The sequence below is a fragment of the Piliocolobus tephrosceles genome, chromosome 17 (genome assembly GCF_002776525.5).
Source record: "Piliocolobus tephrosceles isolate RC106 chromosome 17, ASM277652v3, whole genome shotgun sequence".
In the NCBI taxonomy this organism is placed as follows: domain Eukaryota; kingdom Metazoa; phylum Chordata; class Mammalia; order Primates; family Cercopithecidae; genus Piliocolobus; species Piliocolobus tephrosceles.
Genome location: NC_045450.1, coordinates 5498184 through 5519598, shown reverse-complemented (window position 1 = coordinate 5519598; position 21415 = coordinate 5498184). Strand labels below are relative to the sequence as shown.

The 21415-nt window shown below is 46.5% G+C and overlaps 1 pseudogene across 1 annotated transcript in view; it reads right to left on the bottom strand.

Annotated features, from left to right (window-relative positions):
- LOC111551723 overlaps positions 1 to 21415 on the bottom strand; it is a 370929-nt pseudogene that overhangs the window by 129405 nt on the left and 220109 nt on the right. The window contains exon 2 of the transcript XR_004228571.1: positions 4216 to 4254. The product of XR_004228571.1 is annotated as a dapper homolog 3-like (transcript). The remainder of the gene's footprint in view (positions 1 to 4215; positions 4255 to 21415) is intronic.

Here is a 21415-nt window from a genome sequence, read left to right as displayed (position 1 = left end):
CAAAAAAAAAAAAAAAAAAAAAAAAAAAATCTTAACTGTAGAGACTAGGTCACCCGTTTTCGGATACACTGGTTCCTGAGCCTCTCTTCAGAGAGGAACAGAATGCCATTTCCTCAATAGGAATTCCCATTTTCTCACATTCAACTAAGAACTTTTAGGCATCTAAAGATGCTCTGGGGGCTGTGTGGATCTGGGAAGGCTGAGACTGTAATGATTTTTTTAAAAATAATCAATCAGACCGGGCACGGCGGCTCATGCCTATAATCCCAGCATTTTGGGAGACCGAGGCTGGTGGATCACCTGAGGTCAGGAGTTCAAGACCAGCCTGGCCAACATAGTGAAACCCTGTCTCTACTAAAAATACAAAAAGTTAGCCAGGCGTGGTGGCAAAAGCCTGTCATCCCAGCAAGTCAGGAGGCTGATGCAGTAGAATCGCTTAAACCCAGGATGCGAAGGTTGCACTGAGCTGAGATTGCAGTGCTCTCTACTCCAGCCTGGGTGATAAGAGCAAAATTCTGTCTCAAAAACAATAATAATAATTACTGCACTGGTATGAAAAATGCTGATGCTTTCAGGGAGCGTGGAGAAGCCTCCAGATGCAATGGGAGGGTTCCAGGCTGCAGAGATGGACAGACCAGGGTTCAAATCCCAGCTCTGCAACTTACAAGCTGTGTGACTGTGGGCAGGTTACCTCAGCTCTCTGGGCTTCTGCTCCCCATGGCAGAAAAAAGAGGTGATGAGACCCAGTTGCTCAGGTGCTGCATGGATTTAGGCTGATGGGTTATCATATGGCTCACGGGTGACGCCCACTGAATTATTATTTTGTCAAGTTGCCTTTGTCAGGCCTGAGATAGAAAAGGAGAGGGAGAGAGATGAAGAGAGACTGAGAGAGACGGAGAGAGAGAATGTGTGCGTGTGACTCTGGGTTAAACAACCTATCAACAAACCAACTCAATCAAATGACCCACCAACTGCACAGACTTTCCAAAGTTTAGAGGTTAAGGGGCTACAGTGAGAAAAGGGGGTACACCAGGGACCAGGAGTAGACACATTTGGTCACTCTAGGAGAGAGGAGCCCGTCTCCCCTTCCCTCTCCCTCCTACCCCTTCTTCGCCCAAGCCCAGTGAACAGCCTAGAACATGCTACTCAGGGTTGACGTTCCACCTGCAGGATGGCGTGTTGGTTGGAAACATGGACGGAGACCAGCCTTGCAGGCTGGAGACCTCGGCTCTGTTCCCCACTCTGGGAGCTCTGGGAGAAAGCTTGCTGAGTCTGTTTCCCTTTGTTAAAAGATGGTGACCGTCTGGCAGCTCCTCAATAAGTTAAACACAGAATTACCATATGGCCCAACAATTCCACTCCTAGGTATATGCCCACAAGAACCGAAAACAGGAACTCAAACAAGTACATGGGCACAAATGTTTATAGCGGCACTCTTCGCAACAGACAAAAGGTAGACACAACCCACATTTCCACCCCTGGATGGATGGATCATCGTGCAGTCTTGCCTTACAATAGAATAGGATGAATGGATCATCGTGCGGTCTTGCCTTACAATAGAATAGGATGAATGGATCATCATGCGGTCTTGCCTTACAATAGAATAGGATGAATGGATCATCGTGCGGTCTTGCCTTACAATAGAATATTATTCAGCCATAAAAAGGAGAGAATGCTACAATATGAATAAACCTCAGAAACATCATGCTGAGTAAAAGAAGCCAGACACGGAAGACCACATACTATATGATTCCATTTATATAAAAACCCACAGGGGCAGGACGTAGACTAACAGTTATCAGGGGTTGGGGGGTGGAGGAAGGGGGAGTGTCTGCTCAATGGTCACAGGGTATCCTTTGGGGGTGACGAAAATGTTTTGGAACTACATAAAGGTGTGGTGGCACAACACTGTGAATGCACTAAAACCCACGGAACTGCTCACTGTAAAACACCTAACTTCACGTTATATGAATTTCCATTACAAACTGATTAATAAAGAGAAAAACAATGCTGCCATCACTCAGGCAGTGTAGACAGATGCAATGAATGAACGTGAATAAGGCACCTGGGATAATCCCTGGCACATTAAAACCCCCCTCAAACACTTCGTTAGATGCTTCCTCGCTCTGCTGGCTTTTAACAGAGCCCACCTCCCAAACACCCAACTAGTCCTGAAATGACTCGTCCACCTGGGGGATGTGCTGTGGAATGAGCACAAGTGCTGGGATGATACTCCCCACAAAGAAAGAGGACTCTGAGAAGCTCCCAGCAGTGCAAAATTCCTGAAGGCAGCTGCACCTGAGAGAACCCCGCCACCATCTGCTCCATGCTTTCCAAAGCAGCAGCACAGGACGCGACAGACAGGCCAGAGCTTGCCCGCTCTAGTACCTGCCTCTCAAGAAAACATCTACTGGTCAGATCCAGCCCTCCCCATCAGGTCCTGCAGAAAGCAGAGGCTCTACTCCAGCCTGGGGTGACCACAGCACGGGCAGACACCTACCAAGAACATGGGAAAAGGTATAAACATCTGTCCTCAGTTCCCAGCCCCAGAAGCTAGAATAGAGCTAAGTGACAGGGCAGGAAGCCAAGTGAAGAAGTAGTGGCCTCTGTCCTGAGATGGATCCAATCTCCCAGGATCTCACAACTTCTAACTGTGTTTCTGACAAACCAGCCAATGGCAGCACAGACAGGATCTAGGTCAAGCGGAAGGGAGCCACTCAGCATAATGTGTTCAAGGTTCATCCAAGTTGTAGAATGGATTGCTGCCTCCTTCCTTTTTATGGCTGTATAATATTCCACTGCATGGATAGACCACATGTGAGCTATTTCTCCTTTTTGGCTTCCATGAGTAATGTCACTGTGAAGTTGTGTGCCCATGCGCTTGTTTGAGTACCTGTTTTCACCACTTTTGGGTATATATGTAGGAGTGAAATTGCTGGGCCATATGGTAATTCTATGTTTAACTTTTGGAAGAACTGCCAAACTGTTTTCTAAGTAAAAGAAGCCAGACACAAAAGGCCACTTACTCTATGATTCCACTTATCTGAAAAATTCAGAATAGGTAAGCCCACCGAGACAGAATGCAGACTGGTGGTTGTCAGGGGCTGAGGGGAGAGGAGAACAAGAGGGGAGACTGCTTAAGGGGTACAAGGCTTTACTTTGGCATGATGAAAAAGTTTTGGAAGTAGAGAGAGGTAGTGATTGCCCAACACTGTGAATGTACTAAATGCTTCTAAATTGTTCATTTAAAAATGGCTAATCTTATGTTATGTGAATTTCACCTCAATACAATTTGTTTAAAAAGCAGCTACTCAAATTCTTCTACCCAAAACTAGCAGCCAACAGGAGGAGCCTGGGGAAGGGTGGACAGTAACAGGGGTGGGAGGAGGAACAAGACGGCACAGAGCATGCCCTAATCACCACTCAAATGACAGCAAGCACAGATTCCGCCTCCCCACAAAGCCTCCTTTGCCACTTAAACCATCTCCAGTCCACTCAAGCGCCAGCCATGCGATCCTCTTCAATCCCATTACACAGCAAATTTACATACGTAATAAAAAGATGTTGTCTTGACATTAATCTTGGGGAAAAAAATTCTTACATTTGTATTAATCTTCCTTCTCAGATTTTAACTGAAGAGTGGATACAACAACATGGGGGGAAGAAATCTAACTTCATCTATCCAAGGGCCATGTGGCTTCATTAGAAACTACACTAGTTCCTCATTAAGCAACAATAATAACGTAGAGTTGAAATCGATTTAAAAAAATGCATTGCCCCAAGGTATAGATCCGTTTGGTTCAATTATGTTCTTACATGGTCAAGCTCTGGTACCTCCAGTGCTAATAAAATTGTGGCATAATGCCAGGATGTGGGGCTTCACTCACCTTCAAAACTCAGTGATAAAATATTGGCGAGCACCCTCATCATTTCCAATAAGAAGCTGCTTAACTGCCTGTCCACCCCTCAACCTTGGCAAAAATGACTTCATTTCTGGAGCTCATACTTTAAAGACGCCAAGTATGTTGGATCTCATGAGTCTTCCCTGATCCATTAGTAGTGACTGTCTTGCTAAGGGATGAACCATGTTGTGGTTGATTACAGATGTCTGCCCTGGGCAATGAAGTTGCAGGGCTGTGATGCAAGACTTTTCTATTGATTTCATTTCCACCAGACTTCACAGACATCTTAAGTCAGGACAAAATGAGCACTTACCTGACCCTCGACCAGGCTGTATGGCAGGGACAGTAGATCCTGCATTAAAAAAAAAAAAGAGAGAGAGACAGAGAAAGAGAAGAAACATTGAGTTTGCATTGAAACAATTGCTTTTGCTTTGTTTTTCTCTTAGATTTAGAACAGAATGTTTTATTCATTCATTCTACAAACGTCCATTAAATGCCTAACATGTGTCAGGCTCTGTTGTAGGCTGTGCTTTTGACAACAAACAAGATGACAAATCGCTGCAGTAAGACAGAAGGAAGATGGGGGAGGCATGGCAAATAAGGAAGCTAACGAATAACTATTAATAATAAATGAAGATAAGATCAGAATGCTAATTCCTATAATGATAACAAGATGAATTACAGGGTGGAGAGTGACTGGTGCTATTTTTGACTGGGGGTCAAGCAGCACTGAGTGTGGAATGACAAGAAGACTTCCATATGGAGGGATGGCAGGTCACATGCCCTGGGGCAGGGACAGTGGACAAGCTCTCTCACAGCAGCGCAGAGCAGCCAGAACCATCAAACCGAGCGATGGGAGAGGCAAAGAGATGATGTCAAGGAGGCGGGCAGGGACCAGAGCACATCTAGCTGTGCAGGTTGAGATACAGAGTTCGGGTGTTTTTCTAAACAATATGGGAAACCACAGGAAGATAGCATTTCTTTCTTAAAACACCCCAGCTCCTGAACTAGGATTCCCAGGTGGCACCCACAGAAACCCTTGCTGCCTCGAGGAAGACCTCACTGTGTGAGTACTCTCTGATTTCAGGGCCCCAGGAGTTGAAATGCCCCCTCCGCCCCCACCAGGACCTGAACTCAGTCAAGCACCTCCGTTGGATCAGAACCCCAACTCCTCCCTTCAACAAATGTAGCCCCCGTGGCGTAGATCGACTCACACACATGCTCCCCTTGGTCTTGGAAGGCTGAGTCAGTTCCTTGCACAGGAAGGACCCTGGCTTAGTCAAAATGGCAAGGGCCCGTTGCACAGACACTGTGTGGAACATGAATCTGAGGGCCAGCCTGCCCCAAGCCCAACACATCACTCTTCAAGTCAAGAACACCTTCTCTTTCTTTCTCTGACCTAAGCTTGTGCTTCTGCCATATTCCAGAATTGGACACAACGATTTCCCACTTAAAGTGGGAGAAGATATCATAGCTCCCCTTTTTTCCTGCCAAAAGGTCAGGCCTTTCAGGTTCCCCATGAACTCCACCAGCACCTCCTCTTCCTGCCCAGCCAAGGAAACTGCCACAACACCAACTGGTCCCATCAAGGGCTCCAGACCCAACAAGGTGCCCCTGGGAGTTTACCCACTGCAGCACCGTGGACAGAGACCAGATGCAGCTCTGCTCTGCGGCCCAAGGTCTCGGACACAGGAGACCTGGCCATTCTGGAGAAAGCCACATTCAACCCTTGCTGTCCACCGGACTCCACTTGCTGAGTCTCATACTCCTCAGCCTACTTCATAGGGTGGGGATTCAATGAGGCCACGCAGGCCTGGTCCATGGAAAAACATTCAGCGAAGGCCTGAGTGTTAAGAGCAATTATTGGTACGTATGTTATAGTTCTTACACGAGCCCAGGACCGTGAAATTAACAACGAACATGGGCTAGGGTGAGTCAGCTCCATCTCAGCTGCATGAAGAGGAGTCCTGGGGGACATGACTTTGACCTACAGTCACAATTTGGAAACAGGTAATCCACAGAGTAGATGCTGGATATGCACCTGGAGAATGAGCTGTTTCTCCCAGCCCTGCTCAAAGGCTGTGTTTTAAGCTGAATCGCGCCCCCGCCCCCACAAAACTCCTATGGACAGAGACTAGACGCAGTCCGGCGACCCCAACCCTAGGACCTCCAAATGTAATTGACTTGCAGACAGAACCTTTCAAGAGGGGATTAAGTGAAAATGAGGCTGTTAAGCTGGGCCCTGATCCAGTCTGACTGCTGTCTTCATAAGAAGATGAAATTTGGATGCACAAAGAGGTGTCAGGGATGTAGGAGCAGAGAAGAAAGGCCAGGTGAGGATGCACGAAGGAGGTGGCCGCCTACAAGGCAAGGAGAGGGGCCTCAGAAGAAACCAATCCTGCTGACACCTTGGTCTTGGACTTCCGGACTCCAGAACCAAGAGAAATAAATTTGCTGTTTAAGCCACTCTATCTATATTACTTTGTTATGGCAGCCTGAGCAAACACACGCACACCCAGGCAGATGTGGCTTTTCTCTCCCCTCTGCAAGGTGCAAAGGAGATGCTTTCTGGTTCTCAAAGTCCTCGCCTCCCAGTCTCCAGACCCCTATGCCAGCTCAAGTGGGTCTCTGCCCTCAAGCTCCTAAAGGAGGTGCCTGAGGACCAGGGTCTGCACACAGGGCCTGAACAGATACAGACCTTCCTCCTGGACTCCTAGAGCCACGCCCTGTGCCTCCCCATCCCCTCCTCCATCCATCATGCCTCCCCTTCACGATCTCCAAGCCCTCCTTCTCTATTGCCTCCTTTCTTGGGACTCAGAAATGTGCCCAAAGCTCACCACATTATCAACTATACAGCTCTGTTTTCTTTGCTTCTCACCATCCACCCTCCAGAGCTGGGCTGAATGCTGGAGATACGATGGGGCACAAACGGAGGAGGACCCTCGTGGCGCCCACAGTCTGGGAAGGAGAACACTGTACTGGGAGAGCTGCAAAAACTCCACATAAAGCTACAGCTCTGAAGGAGAAGGAGATGACGCAAGGACCCTTAGTCCCCTGTCATCTACTTCTCAGTGCCCGGGTTCCCTGCCCACACAGACAGCTTCCTCCACCACGAGAATGCTCCGCAGTGACTCTCCCTTCTTCAAGCTCTGTCGTGCCCCTCTCTGACATCTTTTCCTGAGGCGTTTCCTCCTTTCTCTATGCCTGTCCCAGGAATGCAAACAACCCCTAGGGTCTGCCCTTTGCCCTCCCGGAGAACCATCTACCACGGCATCTGGACCCCGATGTCTACCTCACTGGGGACCCCTGACTGTGCAGGTCTAGCCCCAACTGCTCTCCTGAGCACCAGACTCAACAGACCATCCTCTTGGCCTCTCCACATGGGTGTCCCATGGACATATCAACTCCACACAGCCCAAGCCAAGCTCTCCTCTCTCCCCAGCTGTGCCTCCTTCCCCTCCTGCCACCCAGAAGGCATCCCCGTTTTCCCAGCCCATTGAGCCTGAAGCCCCGGCATGTCCTGATTCCCTCCTCCTGCTGGTCCATCATGGGGCTGTTGATCCATTGCAGCTGTGCACAGTATGATGTTCCCAGGCCTGGTTATGGCAATGGGAGGCTCTTCAAAGGTTGCCGGACACATCTCTTTGTGCTGCTGAATACAATTTGGCTGAAAGCAAATTTGTTCAAAATAGACCTACCGTGGTTGCACTTCTGGGTATTGTCATCTTGCTGTTGCCATGAAGTGGATTTTTTGTTTTTTTTTTTTTTTTTTTTTTTGAGACAGAGTCTTACTCTGTCACCCGGGCTGGAGTGCAGCAGTGCAATCTTGACTCACTGCAACCTCCATCTCCTGGGTTCAAGCGATTCTCCTGCCTCAGCTTCCCGAGTGTAGCTGGAATTACAGATGTGTGTCACCACGCCTGGATAATTTTTGTATTTTTAGTGGAGACAGGGTTTCACCATGTTGACCAGACTCATCTCAAACTCCTGACCTCAGGTGAGCCACCTGCCTCGGCCTCCGAAAGTGCTGGAATTACAGGCGGGAGCCGCCACGCCCGGTCACCATGAAGTGGTTTAAAACACTTTTTATGCATCTTTAAACACTTGGATCCGTTTATTTCCCTGTATTATTTTCATTTTATTTTTTCATTTAGAAACTCAAAACCTAGTATTGCTAAGCTCAGTGGTAACTAATGGCAGACAGTGGAAAGAGATCAACTTTATAGAACAGTCCCTCGAAAAGCAACACACTTCATGCCACTGTGCTGCCCCGCGAAAATCCACTTTCAGTATGTGTGATCCCAGAAAAGGAAGGTGTCAGTTGGATATATAAAAAACAAAACCTATGTTATGTTCCCAACCACTCCTCTTTGAATTTTATATAAAGGAAGAGAAAATTCCCTACTGCCCTCCAAACTCATCCCTGGAAGTACAACCAGGGATGCAGATGCAAGGCTGACGTGTCTTGTTCTAACCATTTTCCTAAGAATACAAAAATATATCTATCTATCATCTATGTATATATACATACACAAAAATACTTTCATTTTTTTAAAAAATGGACCAAAGCTTAGGTGTTGATCTGCACACTTTCTTTTTATAAATGTATCAGTTTAGTATGAACACCTTTCCCATACAAATCATGGACAACTGGGTTTCTTAACTTCAGCAACACTGAAAATCCAGGCCAGATTACTCTTTGTCGTGAGGCTCGTCCCATGCCTGCAGGAGGTTTAGCAGCCCCCTAACCCTTACCCACTGAATGCCACTCTTACATCTCCTCCTCCAATTATAACAACCAAAAAGGTCTCCAGAAGAGGCCAAAAGTCCCCAGGGGACCACAGTCCAGAGTCCTTGGTGTGGAGACACCTATTCGTTCTTTCCTAACAGCTGCGTAGAATTCCATGCTGTGGATGCACCATGATGTATTTATTTCCCTACTGATCAGCATCCAAAATTCTTCTGTCTTTAGGAATCTGGTAGCTGAAAAATATCACAATGCACAAAATAAAGGGTCACTTTATACTCCTGGTAAAACCTGAGTTACTGTGTATCCTGCTTGTTTAAAACACACAGGTGCTCCACGTACATTAGAAACTCGCTGGGTTTCTTTTATGCTTGCTCGTGGGATGTAGGCAAGGACAACATTCCATCTTTTGTTGAAAAGACGTGGGTAATCTTTAGCGCCAGTGATAGTGTGAGGAGCTGGCACCCTCCTACACCACTGGTGGGAGTGGAAATTGGTGCCACCTTTCTAGTGGGCAACCAGGCAAAATAGATCAAGAGCCGTCTGCCCTGTCTAGCTATGTATTTTTTGTTCAGTAAAATTGGGTAGATAGCTACCCCTTGTCCCTTCCCTTCTCTTTAGACTGGATGATCTCAGTGAAGCTAGACGGCTCTCAAAGATAAATGCCTGGCCCTTCTCAGAAAGACAATTAATGGGCTCAGAGACTGCTTAAACTGAGATGAAATGTAAGATTAACAGACGCAGGGCCATCCATCCACCCTGCCAGCAGGCTATCTCCTCCTCGCCACACTGTTTCATTAGGTTCTGCCAAGGAAACCCACCAAATGCACCGTGGCCACCAGGTCTATTTTTGAGATAATTACAAGGCTCGGGCTTGAATCCACTTACAGGCAGAAATATGGGACAGGCAAGGATTAAGGGAGACTCTGCCCCTTTTTCCTCAGCTGAAAACGTCCCGATAGGCTTTAAAGGAAAGAAAAAACTGCATGAAACTTTCATCAGAGCCTGGTTGGTTGCAGCCGCAGGGCCCAAAGTTTTAGTGCCAAACAGTGCCCAGCACAATAATTAGGTGCCTGCCCTCCCTGCCAGCCTGCTGGTTTCCTCAGCCACCCCCTCTGCTCTGCAAGTCTGGAAATGAGTGCCTCGAGGGGAAAGGAGGTGTGGGAAACACTAGGAGAGGCAGAGGCTGCAGAGCGCAGGGCAGATCATCGAGCCTCTAATTGCACTCTTGAATTAACAAACCAGTGAACTCTGCACAAGTTCAGATGTTACCACTCTATGCACCACTAATAGAGATGCAGCCGTTCTCTGCTGGTATAACCTTGCAAATGGCAAGACCACGACGGGGCTCAGTCACCTTGGGAGCTGGCTCTCTCTTTTCCTATCCAGTCTGCAATCTCACAGAAGGCACACCAAGAATGCAAAACTGTAGGAGCCCCCCGGAAATGACGGGTCCCCCGCCCCGGTAGAGAAAATGAGAAAGGAAGTATTTCTGCAGACATTCCTTCCCTTGTCATCTGTTTCGTGCGTAGAATTACAACCTTGACATCTGAACACATCCCTTCACCCCCCAGCTCCTGATGACAAGTGACAACATTTGTAATCGCTACTACGCAATGCCAAAACAGTGCAAGCCAGGTGATGTGCTCTGCTCCTGCGGTGGGATTAGGACTCAGATTTATCTTTGTGCTTTTCCTTTGTGCCTTCCTCGAATGTGAATCTTCATCACGCAGAGGCATCTTCCTCGCCTCAGGGAAGATTAGGATTACTTTAGAAGGAATGAAAAGAGGAGGAAACAGCGTTTAGTCCTTTTGATATCTAAAGGAAGCGGCAGAACCAATGCCTACAGAACATTCCTCACCCTTCACTGAACAGCATGTCGCTGTGACAAGGAGCACTGTCAGCTGAGTCCTCATCACCATCTGGGAAGAGTCCTTCACCACCAGCAGCTGCCCAAGGACTGGGGGTGGCATAAAAGGGTTTCTTCTGGGCCCTGAGCCTCTGCAGGACCTCAACAAAACTTATCTATGGGTCCCCCTTTTCAATGGTGCCCTCTCCTTGTTCAAAGGAAATTCACAAGTCCCTCAAAAGATGAGGGAGGTGCAATGGTGTAGATGAGATTATGGTAAATTCCACCCCATTACACAGGAATTAAAATGTTTAGTCCTTAAATAAGACCACATTACTATTCCTGCTTTGACAATCATGAAAACAGAGAAGTAAAGGTCTGAGGGCTGCAGAAGTCAGTGAGCTGGGATTCAAACTTTCTCTGTCTGATTCTGGTTCCAAGACCCCTCTTGTCCACTGAGTCCATCAGATACATGAGGATCTCATTTGGCATTGTGCAGAAATAAGGACTCACTCAATCTCAGTAGCTTCCAAGTGACTCACAAAAGCAACACTCAGAAAATGACCTGAAAACCACTAAGTGCTAACATGAGATGCTGACACACAGCAGGAATCCAGAGAAGAAAAGGCAATGAAGGAGTCGGGCAACGTTTGTGGAGTTCTTCCTAGTTGGAGTTATGAGCAGAACTTGGATAACTGAAGAAGGTGCAGGCATGAATGAAGATTCAGACGCAGGCATGTCTGGGGACCCTTTGCAGAGGGCAGGGAGAGCTGGAGAGAAGAGGATAGAGTATGGTGGGTCCAAGCCCCCATACAAATGACCCTGTACTGCGGACCCTCGTTACCCCTTGATGGATAAAACATGCTGACTTTATGCTCCTAGCTCCTCACCTCTCTCCCCATCCAGAGACTGATCATTGACTTTTAGGAAACAGAATCAGACAAAACTGGAAAACTAAACATGCAAGTGTAGGAAGGAGGCCATGGAATATCTTTGCAGCTGAGAATAAATCAAGCTTTGTCCTAAAGAACTGGGAGTGGGGACACAGAGAGGCAGTGAAGATGAAGGTGTTGGTGGAAGGGATGAGAGAAGAAGAGAGACTCGAGAAGTATTCTGGAGCTGTTAATCTCACATTTCATCTCAGTGTAAGCAGTCTCTGAGTGTGTGCGGGTGCGTGTCTGTGCATGCAGGTGTGTGCATGCATGTGTATATGTGTGCTAGGAGTCAGGGATGAAGGGCTAAGATCATGACCTCTCATTTCCCGACTTGCTTTTTTGGTGAAGGACGAGTCTTATTATTAAGCTGAAAAAGATTTGTTGTGGGGGGAGGAAAAATTGGGGGGTCGTAAGAAAGTGCTGCACAGACATGAGACAAGTGGACATGCGGCATTTGAGATGGCCTTGAGACATCCATTTAGAGTGGTCAGGCGGCTGGACACATGAGCCTGGGATTCAGAGAGGAGGTCTAAATAGAAGCATGAATCTGGGGACATGAGAGGCCTTGCCAGGCGGTTTAGCAAAGTGCTAAGGGTCTTTTCTCTGTGTCAAACTCCACATGGGGTCCCACACAACCCATCACACTGCATGGGATGCAGTCAAGCCTGAAGACCCATCTGAATAGGCGAGCTGGAGCTGTATCTGAGATGCAGATGGGATGAGGAGCAGCTGATCGGAGATCCGGATGAGGCCCTAAGCACAGGGGACAAGGGTCATATCTGGCTTACATGCCAGTGCACGTCCACATGTGGAGATCATATGGCATTACTGACTAGAATGTGGGAACTCCATCACTAAGAAAAGAGAATGTTCACCAGAGACTCTGAGAAAGTCACCAAGAGGCCAGGGCATGGTAAGTAACAAGGAAGCAGAGATCTCCCCTAAGAGAGCACCTGCCCTGGCTTTTCAGAGACATGGGATATGGAACATCACATGGGCCAAGAGGGGTACAGAGATGGAAGCATCTTGATAGAGGAGAAAAGAGCCTGGAAGAGTTGAAGCCAGGTGCTCTTGGCTTCTGCCATGAGACTATGAGATCTATTAGCAAAGGGATGATATCTGCCTTGTTCTCCACTACATCCCCAGACTTGGCCATTTCTGGTACCCATCAGGAAGTCAGTAAGAACCAGTAATATGGATGGGTGGGTGGGTGGGTGGATGGATGGATGGATGGATGGATGGATGGATGGATGGAGGCAAGAAGGCAGGGATGAACAGGTTTAAGTCTTGTTATATTCTCCTGCTGTTAGGAATATAGATAGCCAAAACTTAAAATTCCTTAAAACCCAGTTGTCTATTTGGATTCATGGCAAAGCACTTCCTTCAAGAGCAGTAGAGGGTCACAGTTAAGAGTGTGAGTCATGCTGGCTGGGATGGCCCAGCCTAGGCTGTGAGGCCTTGCCTAAGCTTTGAGTCTCAGTTTTCACCTATGTAAGGCAAAATAATAACTGCACCTGTTTCATTTATCTCTAATGAGAATTAAATGAGATAATCCATGCAAATTGCATAGCACAATATATGGCAAATAATAAGTGCACAATACATTATATAGCTTCCCACTTCTCTTTTCTTCTCATCCCTCAAACATCAACTCTCATGGTGCTATGGTGCCCTTCCAGCTACACCACCCATCCACAGACCCTCAACCTCCTTCCTTCCCACTGTTTTTTTTCTTATTCCCATGAGCTCTAATAAATCATCAATTCATCGATGACACAGAAAATGACTACATGCAACACATGCTGGGCTGATTGTGCTAAAGCCATCACAATCCAACTCCAAAGCAAAGAGCATCTAGTACTTAATTTTTAAAATGTAATATATATTTAATGCAACATTAATATTTAATTCACTTAATGCAATATTTAATTTGATATCCAATGCAAATAAAAATAGTAAACAGATTAAAGATTTGCACAACTGATCTCCTATTCTATTCTTAAAGCATTTTTCTACCCAGAAGACAATTTTCTACCCCCCAGAAAGCAAAGAGGGGAGGCTATTCAAGTTGGTTCTTGTAAGTGGGTCAGAGTTCTCATCTTGTGAGTGGGCTTGGCCAAGAAATGGCAGCCACGGCTTTCATTTATTCATATAGTTAAGGAGGGCATGTTATGTGCAGGGCACAAGGCTGAAATCTGCTGGGAAGAAAGAAGGAACCCTACTCTCACAGAGCTCATGGTTCAGTGGAAAGAAAGACAAAATTCTGTGACAACTAAAATAAGTGCCATGAAGGGAATCCACACGCAGAGTCACACTGGGCACCAGCAGGGCACCTAACCCAGTTACAGGGGTGGGCACATGGTCCAGGAAGGCTCCTTGGAGAAAGCAGGATCTGCACTAAGACAACTTAAGAAAGAGGAGGCAGGGTGCTCCATGCAAAGGGAAGAGTTAACTCAAAGGCTGCTATGGAACTGAATGCCTGTGTGGCCCCAAAATTCCTAAGTTAGAGCCCTAATCCTCAATGTGATGGTCTTCAGAAGTGGCTCCATTGGGAGGTGATCAGCTCATGAAAGTGGAACTCTCATGAATGGGATTAGTGCTCTCATAAGAAGAGATAGATGGGCTTGGCGCAGGGGCTCACGCCTGTAATCCCAGCATTTTGAGAGGCAGAGGTGGGTGGATCACCTGAGGTCAGAAGTTCGAGACCAGCCTGGCCAACTTGGTGAAACCCCATCTCTACTAAAAATATAAAAATTAGCCAAGTGTAGTGGTACATGCCTGTAGTCCCAGCTACTTGGGAAGCTGAGGCAGGAGGATCTTGAACCCGGGAGGTGGAGGTTGCAATGAGCCGAGATCATGTCACTGCACTCCAGCCTGGGTGACAAAATCAGATTCCGTCTCAATAAATAAGTAAATAAATAAATAAATAGACAGATGATCTCTCTCCACACCATGTGAGGACACAGTGAGAAGACAGCCATCCACAAACCAGTAAGCAAGCCCTCCCCAGGAACCAAACCAGCCAGCACCTCAATCTTGGACTTCCCTGCCTTTAGAACTACGTGAAATAAACTTTTGTTGTTTAAGCCACTCCATCCATATTTGTTATAGCAGCCCAAGTGGACTAAGATAAAGGCCTAGAGGTAGAATGTGCTAGAGATAAGAAAAGTTTAAAATGGCTGGAGAAGAGAAGTGGGGAGTGGCTTGAGGTGAGGCTGGGTCTCAGGAGCCATGTGAAGGGGTTTAGATGTTATTCCAAGGTGGATGAGATTCAAGCATTGGAATTACATGACCAGGGCCGCCCTTCACAGGGGCCAGCCTAGCTAGAAGACAGTTCCCCAGCTAACAGCTGTTAAAGAAATCAAGAGAAGAGACATATCCAAGGGAATGGGAAAAAAATGGGCAGATTCAAGAAATATTTCATACACCGAGTTGACAGTTCTTGGTGACTGTGTGTGGCAGGTGAGAAAAAGGAACAAAGCAAGGATGAAGTGTAGGTCTTTAAAATGAACACCTGGGTGGGTATATTAAATAAGTAGTATCAATCAGCAATGTGATTGCTATCATGACCATCATCATCATCACCATCGACCCATCACTTACCCTCAGGGACTACACTGAATGATTCTATTCCCACAATACAACCTTCAAATGAAAGTAACCCATGGGTGATGGAAAACATGATGACAGACAAGGAGAGTTTCACTTTTTTTCACCCTACATGAGTCAAAAAACCCAACACAACCTTGAAATAAATATCCAAAATTCGAGGATTGGTTAAATGAAGTACAGCACATTCATATCATTGAATATTATGCAACCTGTAGAAACTGACATTTCAACATTATGTCTAATGGCATGGAGAAATGGGCTTAAGGTACTGCAAGTTTTTTTGAGTATAGATAGAATAAGCTCATGTTAAGCAAGTTTATTTTTTAAAATAATGATATATGCCATAATATTATCATTAGTTGTCTATTTCTTCTTGTACATTTTTCTCTATTTTCCAATTTTTTCACGACACACACATATTACTTTGGTATTCTCAACATGAAACTTAAGAAAAATCATGAGATTTAATTTACTAAAAACAATGCCTGATAAAAACACTGGAAGCCTTAGGTTAATTCTATGAATTGCCACCCCAACATGAAGGATATAGTCAAGGATGGAGCTAATTATGCTCCAACACCAATCACCTTTATTTCAAGGATTTCTTTCTTGAAACCAGGGTTCTCTAGCCAAGCACCCTTCACCCTTCATTTCACTTCTTGGTCAGTATTGTGTCCATGCTGGCATCTTTCTATCATCCCATTAGGAAAATGGGCAAAGAGAAAGAAAGTGACCACTGAAGGGCTGGCTGTGTTGCTGAAAATCAGATGCATGGAGAACAAAAAGGGAAATAACAGGTCTGTGTGGGAGAAGGGAATCCAGATGAGTAAAACATCATAGAAACCTAAGGCAGAAAAAAAAAGTACTGAAAATGTATCTGGTTACCTTAGGTAAGAATGAAAGAAAGAATCTCAAATATTCTCCAAGGCCTTCTTGGGGTGGTTTTGAAAACTAGACCCTAAATGATCTGATACCCCTCCTATCAAGAGGTGGGCTGATGTATCCTCCCTTGAATCTGGGAGGGCTCAGGACTGCTTCAACCAGCATAGTATGGCACAAGTGATACTAGGCGGCTTCTGAAGCCAGATTAAAGGCCATGTATCTGCCTTGGTCTCTGGGGCAATTCATTCTCTGGGCACTCCCTCTTGGAAACAAGCCATTGTGTTATGGGGAGCTCAAGTTACACAGAAAGGCCATGTGAAGGCACTCTGGTCAGTAACCCCAGCTGGGCCTAGTCTTCAAGTTATCTCAGATGAGGCTTAAGACATTGTGGAGTAGAGTCAAGTCATTCTGATTGTGGCCTGTTTTATCAGTCGAGGTACTTCAGAGAAAAGAACCAATGAGAGAGAGAGAGAGAGAGAGAAAGAGAGCGTTTAAGGAATTGGTTTACATGATTATGGAGGCTGCTAAATCCTAAATCTGCAAGGTGGATAATCAAATAGAGATTCAGGTAGAATAGATGCTATAGTTCAAGTCCAAGGGCCACCTACTGCAGAATTCCCTCTTGTTCCAAGGAGCTCAATCTTTTCTTCTATTCAGGCCTTCAACTGATTGGATACAGCCCACTCACATTATAGAGGGCAATTTGCTTTACTCAGCACCCACCAATTTCAATATTAATGCCTTAGATAAAAACACCCTCACAGAATAATATGTAACTGCACATCTAGGCACTGTGATCCAACCAAGTTGATAAATATTAATAAAATTAACCTTCACACCTACCCAAACTTCTGACCCACAGCTTCTAAGAGTTTAATCGGACAGTTGTTGTTTTATGGCTCTAAGTTGACGGTGGTTTGCAACACAGCAATGCAACACTAGAATACCTCTTGCCAGAGACTCCTCCCACCAGAGGGAAGTGTGAAGGACTTTGGCCAAGCATCTCTGTAACTGGGAGGCTTGAAGTGCCCGTTCTCTCAATGTGAAACTCCATTTCACCTTGAGTCAGCAACAAGAAGAAATAAAATCCAAGCTTCCAATAAAACCCGAACTCCTCATACAGGTTTGCACGATTTGGCCTCAGCCACCTCTCTGGCCTCATCTTCTATGACTCTCCTTTTCCTTCCCTCTCTTTGGTCGCCCTTCCTGGAACACACCGACCTCTTTCGATTCCTTTTGCCTAGAATGTTCTTCCCCATCTTTTTCGTACTTGGGAACTAAGCTTAAGTATTCCCTTCACCGATCACCCTCACGAAATCTCCCAGTGGGCAAAGGAATAACAAAACCCTTTCTCTTTCTGCATGAGAACTTACCCTTCAGCTAACTTCCTAGCACTGTCACCCTCGTATCTAATTGGCCAGGATATCAATTATATTATTAGGCAACACTGCTTAGAGCAAAGCTGATCTCTTACTGGTGTTTTGCATCTGGTCTGGGAAGAAGTACAAATGAATGATAAGTGCCTAAAGGGGTGCTGTGCTATGGACACCATTACTCATAACAGGATGCTACTTGCAGGGATTCTGAGAGCTCTGCCCATGTTGTATTAAGAGGATATATTGACTCCTATGATGCATGTAGCTTCTGAGCAAAGGCAGAACGACACCTGCCCCATGTGGGGTCATTTCCCTATACCAGAGCATGCATTACTGATGAAGTGGGGTCCCTAGTGCTCGGCTAGGTGTCCTATCCGCTACCCCGCTAGAGCATGAGATGCTTGTTTGGATGAACGGAGGCAAGATGGCACATTTCCGGGTTCTTCATCACCGGCTTTTACCCGTGTGTGCGAAAATGCAGCTGACGCCCGGGAAGGTGCAGATTAATCAGGCATGCACCAGGTGATGTCAATCCGAAGAGACCAAGATTTACCTGGTGGCACCTGCGGAGCGCCCCCCCTCCCCCGACATGCCCGTGCCCTGCCTATTGCCCTTCCACTCCTAGAAAAGTCGCTCCCAGCAGATGCGCCGGGGGCGGGCTTTCTCAGCCCCCACTCTTGTCCGGACTGTATTAGAAACTCCGCCCCCCCCCCCCCCCCCCCCCCCCCCCCCAGCTACATGACCAAAGAATAAATTTGCAGTTTTGCTTTTAGCCTTGCCTACTCGCTGGTTCTTTTGTGCCCACTCTGGTGGTCTTAGAAAAACAAATCAATGCTAAGAGTGTGCCATGGTATTCTTGTGAGTCTGAATGTTTAGTTGAATCTAAGATCCTTCATGCACTTCCCTACTCCCATCAATCCCTCTCATATCACCCTGGATTTTCTTCCTGGAACCCTTCACACTTAGTTATTGATTATCAGTATATTAACAGTCTGTTCCCTAGACTATGACCTTGACGCAGTCAAGGACCATGTCTGCTTTGTTCCTCACTATAAACTCAGCTCTTAGTCTAGTGCAGGGACACAGTAGGAGCTTGATAAATATTGGATAGATGGAGAGAGAGAAAGGAGGAAGGTAGGGATAGACTGATTGACTGATCAATCAATTGAAAAGATTAGAGGAGGGAATTGCTAGAAAGTTGTAAGGGACCAAGTAAGAGAGGTAAACAGATCCCAACTGCAGGAGGACATACTGAAATGCCCAGGAGCAATGAATCACCCTAAGTGCCTTGAAGACATGCTGAGACACTTCAATTAAAAAAATCAAGGTTTGTCTGAGCGTGGTGGCTCACATCTGTAATCCCAGCACTTTGGGAGGCTGAGGCGGGTGGATCACAAGGTCAGAAATTCCAGACCAGCCTGGCCATACTAAAAATACAAAAATTAGCCCGGTGTGGTGGTGCACGCCTATAATCCCAGCTATTCAGGAGGCTGAGGCAGGAGAATGGCTTGAACCTAGGAGGCGGAGGTTGCAGTGAGGCAAGACCATGCCACTGCACTCCAGCCTGGGTGACACAGTGAGACTCCGTCTCAAAAAAAAAAAAAGACAAGGTTTATGGTTTACATTTCAGATGGGTGAGGGATAGCATTAGGAGATATACCTAACGTAAATGACGAGTTAATGGATGCAGCACACCAACATCGCACATGTATACACACGTAACAAATATGCACGTTGTGCACATGTACCCTAGAACTTAAAGTATAATAAAGAAAAGAAAGAAAGAAAGGTCACTGGGTAGCAGTGTGGATGAGGGACACGTAAGGTAGTGCAGGTGAAAGGCAGAGGAACAAATGGGAATTGTGGAAATGGGTGCTAACAGTCTTGGAGAAAGGCAGTGGGAATGAGAGGAGAAACCAGTCTCAAGAAATGTTTAAGAAGTAAAATCTGTAGTATCCGGTGACAATCAGATGTGAGACAGAAAAAAGGGATGAATCAGGCTGGGTGTGGTAGCTCACCCCTGTAATCACAGCACTTTGGGAAACAGAGGCAAGTGGATCACTTGAGGCCAGGAGTTTGAAACCAGCCTGGCCATGGCCAACATGGCAAAACCTGATCTCTGCTGAAAATACCTGAAAATACAAAAATTAGCTGGGTGTGGTGGTGCACGCCTGTAAACCCAGCTACTTGGGAAGCTGAGGTGGGAGGATCGTTTGAACCTGAGAGAGGGAGGTTGCCGTGAGCTGAGATCATGCCACTGCACTCCAGTCTGGGTGACAGAGCAAGACTCGGTCTCAAGAAAAAAAGAGAGAGAGAGAGAGAGATGAATCAGAATCAGGAATTAAGACTTGGGGGCGTGGGCCCATGGGGATGGCATTAACGTGGGAGAGGAACCCAGAAGGGGCAATGGGTTTGGGGGTGGAGGGAGATGGTGAATTTGATCTTCAATTTGATGTTGAATTTGATTTTGATCTCCAGAGAGATGTCAGCAGACAGCTGCAGCTCACGGAGAAGCCCAGAGGTAGGGAAGGTAGGTGTCAGTACACATCATGAGCAGTTGGGAGTTGTAGGCATGACTGAGCCTACCCAGAGAGTATGCAAAGTGAAACTTGAAAGGGCTGCAGAGAAAGCTCAGGTAGCCTGGTACAGGAAAAAAAGGGCTGAATGAAGGAGCTGAGAGGTATCCGTATGTGGAATCCGGACAGGATAAGAGACACTGCCTATCGTCAAAACCAGGGACGATGTCTCTCTCCTTCCTTTGAAGCCTCATGACATTGTACTTGGACTTCTACTGTAGAATCGATCTCTTTCTTAAATAATAGTCATTTCTGTTTCTATCTGCTCTTTCTAAAGCACAGGAAGCACCCCCCCGACAAGCGGAGTTCCTTCCATCTTTGACTCCTGTGAAGATCTTGCACCTAGTGGGCCCCTAATAATCTCCCCCATCAAACCATTTAAAGGCAGGGTTGGGGCACTAATTAGTTTCAATGCAGACTAATTGCTTTTTTAAATTCTCATATAAATCTGACTTTGAACAGGTTCTGAGAATCGAAGTTTCATTATTTTTCGCCACAGTGGAGATGATCCCTGTTGATGGGTCATTACAAATCACCACTCTCTGAGAGGTCTCCTTTCTATCTCTCATTTCCTGATCCTTCAGCAGGATATCTTTGTTCTTCAGAGTGAAGTGGGGGTGGAATTAAATGGGTCTTAGAAATTAACAACTGGAACCAATCAGACCAGAGGAAGAAGAGCTCTGGTTCTCTCACATCGGACAGACTCCATATTGTTCAACGGTAATAAACAGCAGGCTGTGTTTCAGGGACTCAATCCGCTGGATATTTTCAGTGTATATCTGTCATTCCTCAAGTGTCCACTGTGTACCAGGCACTGGTCAACCAGGTTACATATGACCTAATGTAATCATCACAGTCATGCTGACAGGTATGGTCCATGATCAGCTCCATTCTCCAGATGAGAACACTGAGGCCCAAAGGGGCTTACCCTTGAGCTTGCCCAGGTCACAGAGCTATTGAACTGCACAGGACTGCCCCAAAGCCTGGACATGTTACCCCAAACTGGGCTCCTGTGTGCATCTGGTGCACACCCCCAGCTCTCAATCCTTGGGGTCCCAGACGAGGCTACCTAAAAGTCATATGGGGGCCTGGAGTATCCCCTGCCCAAAGTCCCACTCCCAACAAGGCATCAGAGCCAAATTCTAACACGGAACTGGTGTGATGGCAAGTTTCCTCCCTGACTCTGACCTCAGAGAACAATCTTTTCTCCTTTCCTTGGCACTGAGATCCCCCTGTGGAGCCATTTGCATAAATCCAAGCAAAACAGTTCACTCCGGAGAGCAAAGAAAGAAAGGGATATGCTCAGCCTCTCCCAGCAGCACCAATGCCTTTTGATGCCAAAGAGGCCCTCCCCACACACAGCCTCCCTGGTTGTACCACAGTGGGGTTTGAGCATGAAAGAACCATCAGAAGGGGCCCTCCACACCGGCTCCAATTCCCTGTGGTCTGTATGTGCACAGGTTGAAGAAATCCACGAGTAATAAACCTGCAGCCAATCGATCACTCATCTTCCTGGAACCCTTCATAAATCTCAGG